This window comes from Triticum dicoccoides, chromosome 4B (assembly GCF_002162155.2).
Source record: "Triticum dicoccoides isolate Atlit2015 ecotype Zavitan chromosome 4B, WEW_v2.0, whole genome shotgun sequence".
Classification (NCBI taxonomy): Eukaryota; Viridiplantae; Streptophyta; class Magnoliopsida; order Poales; family Poaceae; genus Triticum; species Triticum dicoccoides.
The window spans coordinates 367,202,670-367,209,505 of NC_041387.1; positions in this window are offsets into that span (position 1 = coordinate 367,202,670).

Here is a 6,836-nt window from a genome sequence, read left to right on the forward strand (position 1 = left end):
TGAGTGGCAAAGGGAAGTAGTTGGCGAACACCTTCTCGTATCTTCCCCCGATAACTTGAACAACGATGGTGTAGATGATCAAAAACTCTACCGGGTTCAATCTTCCATCGTAATTCTCTGGTATTTCTGGCTTGAATGTGCAAGCAGATCCAACGGACTTGCCGTAGCTCGAGAGTGAAGGCGGGGCACCCAACCTCAAAAGTCAGGTACCCGCTCTCATCGGGCGTGGGCTCGTCGATGTCGGGGCCATTAGGCCTATCAGACTGGCGACAGGTTTCTTGGCATCGTTCGATGGTAACGCGAGCGTCTTCCCTCCACCTATCTTCCAGGACTCGCCGCTGATCCCAGCGCGCTCAAGGTTCAGATGAAGCCATCGATACATCGTTGGGCTCTTGGTAGCGTGATTCTGGCTGCGGCCCTTGCGCTAGCTGGCACGGAGGTGATTGCGCCATGGGGTTGGCACCTGTGATATGGCCAGCGACTCAGGTCGTTGTCGCCGCCTGCGGAGGTCGTGAAGTGTCTGCTCGCTGCAATCCTCCCGCCTCGGTGAAATCAATGAAGCTCTGGATGGTGGCTCTCGACTGATACATCTGATCGGCCGCCGGCGGGAACCTCAACAGGAGTTGGGCCCGCGCCAGGGCCTCTAAAGCAGAGCTCGGCATGGATGATGACATAAACCGTAATGACATCTGACTCCTGATGGTACCGATAGTGGTAATGCCGTGCTCCCGTCACTGTGAGCCAGTCGTGAAGGTGGCGTGGTGACGAGCTGGATGTGCCTGGGGATCGGTGGCTCCACTCGGCGCATCAGCTCGGTCAGCTTATTCAAGGGTGGCGTGTGCCCTGCGGCCGTACCCGTAGGGGGGTAGCTAGACGGTTGCAGTTTGCCCTAGAGTGAGCGTGGCCGCTACGGCTACGTCCTTCGGTTGGGTGGAGAGGTACAGATGCAATAATGTCACTGCCCGCACGCTGTGGAGCGTGGCCGCTAGGATGTTGTTGGCGCTATCCTTCTTTGGTGCCTCCTGCTCCCGTTTCGGCCGCAGGGGAGGTGGCGACGCCGCTGACTGCGCCAGCCATGCCTGCGTGGCCACGCCCCTGATACGTCTCCAATGTATCTATAATTTTTTATTGTTCCTTGTTGTTATATTATCATTCTAGGATGTTTTAAAATCATTTTATAGTCATTTTATATCATTTTTTGGTACTAACCTATTGACCTAGTGCCAAGTGCGAGTTGTTGTTTTCTACATGTTTTTTTACATCGTAAGAAATCAATACCAAACGGAGTCCAAACGCAGCGAAACTTTTCATGGAATGTTTTTTGGACCAGAAGACATCCAGTGGGCCAGGAATGCACCTGAGGGGAGCTTCGAGGGGAGCACAACCCACCAGGGCATGAGCAAAGAGGCGGTACGGGAGGCCAACGAGGGGAGCACAACCCACAAGGGCACGCCTGGGGGCCCAGGCGCGCTCTAGTGGGTTGTGCCCTCCTCGTTGGCCTCCCGAACCGCCTCTTTGCTCTATAAATACCCCAATATTCCAGAAACCAAAGGGGAGTCGATGAAAATCAATTACAGCCACCGCAAGTTCCTGAAACACCATATCCAATCTAGACACCATCATGGAGGGGTTCATCATGTCCATTGGTGCCTCTCCGGTGATGCGTGAGTAGTTCTTGGTAGACCTACGGGTCCGTAGTTAGTGGCTTGATGGCTTCCTCTCTCTCTCTCTTGATTATCAATACAATGGTCTCTTGGAGATCCATATGATGTAATTCTTTTTTAGGTGTGTTTGTTGGGATTCAATGAACTTTGAGTTTATGATCAGATCTATGTTTTTATCCATCAAAGTTATTTGAGTCTTCTTTGATCTAGTATATGCATGATTGACTATACCCTCGTACTTCTTCTCCGATATTTGGGTTTTGTTTGGCCAACTTGATCTATTTATGTTGCAATGGGAAGAGGTGCTTTGTGATGGGTTCGATCTTGCGGTGCTTGATCCCAGTGATAGAAGGGGAAATGACACATATGTATTGTTGCTATTAAGGATAAAAAGATGGAGACTATTTCTACATAAATAGATCTTGTCTATATCATGCCATCATTCTTATTGCATTACTCTGGTTTTCCATGAACTTAATACACTAGATGCATGCTGGATAGCGGTTGATGTGTGGAGTAATAGTAGTAGAAGCAGGCAGGAGTCGGTCTACTAATCTTGGACGTGATGCCTATATGATGATTATTGCCTGGATATCATCGTGATTATTTGAAGTTCTATCAATTTCCCAACAGTAATTGTTTTCCCACCGTTTGCTATTTTTCTCGAGAGAAGCCACTAGTGAAAACTACGGCCCCCGGGTCTCTTTTCATCATATTTGCCTTTGTGATCTATTTTCCTTTGCTTTTATTTTCAGATCTTTTAAGCCAAAAATACAGAAATACCTTGCTGCAATTTATTTATTCCATGATCTATTGATCCTATCTACCACAATTATCTCACATTATCTTACCTACTTGAGGCACCGTACCCAAAAGGGATTGACAACCCCTTTAACACGTCGGGTTGCGAGTATTTGTTATTTGTGTGCGTGTGATGTTTACGTGGTGTTAGGAGGTTCTCCTACTGGTTCGATAACCTTGGTCTCATCACTGAGGGAAATACCTACCATCACTATAATGCACCATCCCTTCCTCTTTGAGGAAGTACCGATGTAGTTCTAGCAGATATCAAAAGAAATTTCTAGCATCGTTGCCGGGGAGGATCTTCAACATCAACCAGGTTCCTAATCACAAATCTCATCTCCTCGCAATTTACATTATTTGCATTTTGCCTCTCGTTTCCCCCTCCCCCACTTCACAAAAATTTGCCTTTTTATTCGCCCGCTTCTTCGTTCTCCGTTTTCCCGTCAGATCTGTTTTTGAGTGCAATCTTGTTGTGAAGTCACCATGAGTGATTTTGGTATGGCAGAAACAGATGATGGCCTAACTCCTAAAATGGAGGGTACGTGCAATCTGGATGCCAAAACTTTTTTCTTGGGGCAAGGGAATATTTTGGGAAAAGAACATATTCAAGAATTTCTCAATTGTGTCGGAAAATTAAGTCTTGATGATATTCCTATACTTAAAAGGACTAAATCATATACCGAAGCTATTTCGGCACTTGTTCTGAAACTTGAAACTAGATTAATTCGTACTCATCCTACCTTGAAATGATTGTTCTATGAGGTACCCATTATAAAGAACCCTAAAGCTAAAAAGTCAGCCACTCTTATTCTAATGAATGAATTTGACTACATAATACGGGAAGCTAGGGAACTCTTTGATTTCTATGGCATGAACTGTGAAAAAACCATGATTGATGAAATTATTTATAATAGATATTATGCTTTGAGACATGTTGTTGGAGATAACCAAATCTTTGATGAGAATCTTAAAAAGAAAGTCCCCATTTTAGATATGATCCAACAAGTTTTTAATGATGTTAATCAACACTATTCTTGGATCACTGCCGGAAATCAAAGGGGATATGATAAAAAGCAACTTGATAGTGATAAGGTTTCCATGGATAATTTGCCCTATGTTTTATGTACAAAACCTCCCACCACGAATACCTCCAAGGAAACAAGGATACGGATGACAAAACTTAGAGCCTACGCGTTATGCCTGGCTAGGGTCGTAAAACGATAGTGTTCGTTGGGAGGCAACCCAACTTGTATCTTTTTGAATTTTGTTTTTCTTGCTGATTTCAATAAAATACCCAAATATGCCTCTGATTAGATGTATTTTTGTGGTCTAAATGAGTGTTTGTGCCAAGCAAGGCCTTTCGGATGATTTGGGTGAGAGTTGATTTGATCTTGCTGAAAAACATAAACTTCTGCACTGAAAAAAGTATTTTTCGTTTTTATCCTAAGAGTGATTTTGAGTTGATTCATTTTGAAGATTATTAATAAACAGATTACTCACGTCTTCCTAATTTTTCAGAATTTTTGGAGTTACATAAGTATTCGAAGTAGTCAGATTTCTACAGACTGTTCTGTTTTTGACAAATTCTGTTTTCTTTGTGTTGTGTGCTTGTTTTGATGATTCTATGGTTTTCTTGATGACTTTTTGCCATAGAAAAGTTGTAATACAAATGAAAAAATAAAATATTAATGGGTTTGCAACAGTACTTATAGTAGTGGTTTGCTTTCTTATACTAACGGATCTCATGAAAGTTTTGTTGAGGTTTGTGTGATTGAAGTTTCAAGTTTTGGGTTATCTTACGATGGATGAAGGAATAAGCATTATCAAAAGGCTAAGCTTGGGGATGCCCGAGGCACCCCAAGATAATATTCAAGAAGTAGCAAGAAACTAAGTTTGGGGATGCCCCCGAGTGGGATCCCCTCTTTCTTCAAACAACCATCGGTACTTTACTTGGATCTATATTTGTATTCGTCACATATTATGAGTTTTGCTTGGAGCGTCTTGTATGATATGAGTCTTTGCTTATTTTGTTTGGTGTTTTAGGTCTTGAATCCTTGCTGGACATACCTTTTTGAGAGAGCCAAAAATTGTGTTATGCTTACTCCTATGCTTCACTTATGATTTTAGAGCCATGGAATTGCTCTAGTTCTTCACTTATATCTTTATGACACGGTGTGCTTTGTTATTTTTGAAGAAATGCTCTCATGCTTCACTTATATTTATTAGGAATTTAGTAAAAAATTTAAGAAATTCTCTCTTGCTTCACTTAGATTATTTGAAAAAAAATATTATGTCCATGTTCTTCACTTAAATTTGTTTGAGCTTGTCAAAAGCAACATATGAAAATAGTCCCAAATGGATAGATATCCAAGGAGGATATAATAAAAACTTTCATGAAGATCATTGGACAAAATAAACTTTATTCTTAGTAATGGTTTTGAGATATGACGATATGATATGTAAGTCATGTTGATGAGTAATTGTGTTTTAGTAAGAATATTGATGTTAAGATTTGTGATTCCCTCACTACTAGGAAAAGGGCTATAGATGGAAATGACACTAATGTCGCACCAGACTTGTGGTGCGCCATTAGTACTAATGGCGCACCACCTTCTGATGCACCATTAGTGTTGAAACTACTAATGGCGCACCCTTCCCACGGTGCGCCATTAGTACCAATTTTTTTTGAACTAGTGCGCCTGTCCAAACATACCAATGGCGCATCCACTGGTGGTGCGCCATTACTAGTTGTAACTAGTAATGGCGCACCAGCCAGAAGGTGCGCCACTAATGTTATTTTTTTTATTATTGTTTTTATTCCCTTTTTTGCAAAAGTACTAATGGCGCACCACCAGGGGGTGCGCCATTAGTAACCTGGATTACTAATGGCGCATTTGTTGCTGGTGCGCCATTAGTAAGTGGGCAGCAACAAGATATTTTGGACAGCCTCTCCTCCCACACTCACTATCTCCCCACTTCATTCTCTCCACCGCCTCCTCCTTGTCTCGGGTGCCTCCTCTTTTTCACCTCATATCCACCATAGATTCATTCAAATTAAGTGGTTAAGTTACCTTATTTTGCTAGGTAAGTAAGGGGGGAAGCTATATTTATGTTGTTCTCCCTACAACAATGTGCACATGCACTTTTTATGGCCTAGCTAGATCTATGTATGTTCGTGGTGTTGCATATGTTTGTGGTGTTGCATATGTGTTTGTGTTTGGAGGTGTACCGGTATTTGAAATGCGATAGTTGCCAATATTTTGCCGGAATGTTGATTCATTTCCGTTTCGGCGAGAATTTTGGCATTAAGCATTCTTTTTGGTCCTATTTTTAGGGAAAGTCATGCCAAATTTTTTCTTGGTTCTAAAATATTGTTTTGCTCTACCCCGCAGGCGACCATGGTCCGCACGATGACCGAAGCATCGTGAATAGGTTTTTGAGGTCCGCGAAGGCCGAGATGCTTCAAAAGAACGAGACGGAGATAAGATGTCCGTGTCGAAGATGCAAGCTGAATAGCCTTATTGCGGACCGGGATTCCGGGCAGGTGCGGGACCACCTGCTCTTGCGTGGTTTCATGGATGGCTATCGGTGGCAAGGTGATGAAGATGACTACAAAGTCGTCCATGGGGGCCGGGCAAGAAATGAGGAAGGGCAGCAAGACAACCACCGCGGCTCGGGGGGGGGGGCGAGAAGAGGAAGAATCCCCAGGAGATGATCACGACGGTGATGCTGTACACAGTCATCATGTAGAAGATGCAAGACATGATGATGATGCCGGCGGAGCAGACAACGCTGGACCATCGATGGGCTGGGTGCAGGACCCTCATATTCAAGAGCTGCTTCTCAAGCAGACGGATAACGCAAGAGCTGCCGCCCGAGAGAAAGCCAAGATGGATCAACTTGAGTTAGACGCGGTTACTCCATTGTATGAAGGATGCAGGCCCGAGGATACCCGCCTGAAAGTAACGCTCATGGCTCTGGAGATGAAGGTAAAACACAAAATGACCGACGCATGCTTCGACGAGAACATGTCATTCTGGCACGAACGTCTTCCCAAGGGGAACAAGTGCCCAACCAGTTTGGAGGAGGCGAAGAAAATCGTGTGTCCTCTGGATTTACCGCACGTGAAATACCATGTGTGCATGAACAATTGCATCATTTATCGGGACGAGCACGTGGAGTCTACCATATGTCCGGTGTGCGGTGTCACTCGATACAAGAAGAGGAAGAAAGCTCCTCGAAAAGTGGTGTGGTACTTTCCGATCACTCCTCGTCTGCAGCGGTATTTCGCGGACCCTAAGGTAGCAAAGCTCCTGCGTTGGCACGCGGATAGGGAGGAGAAGAAGCGAGAAGATGACGCAAATGATC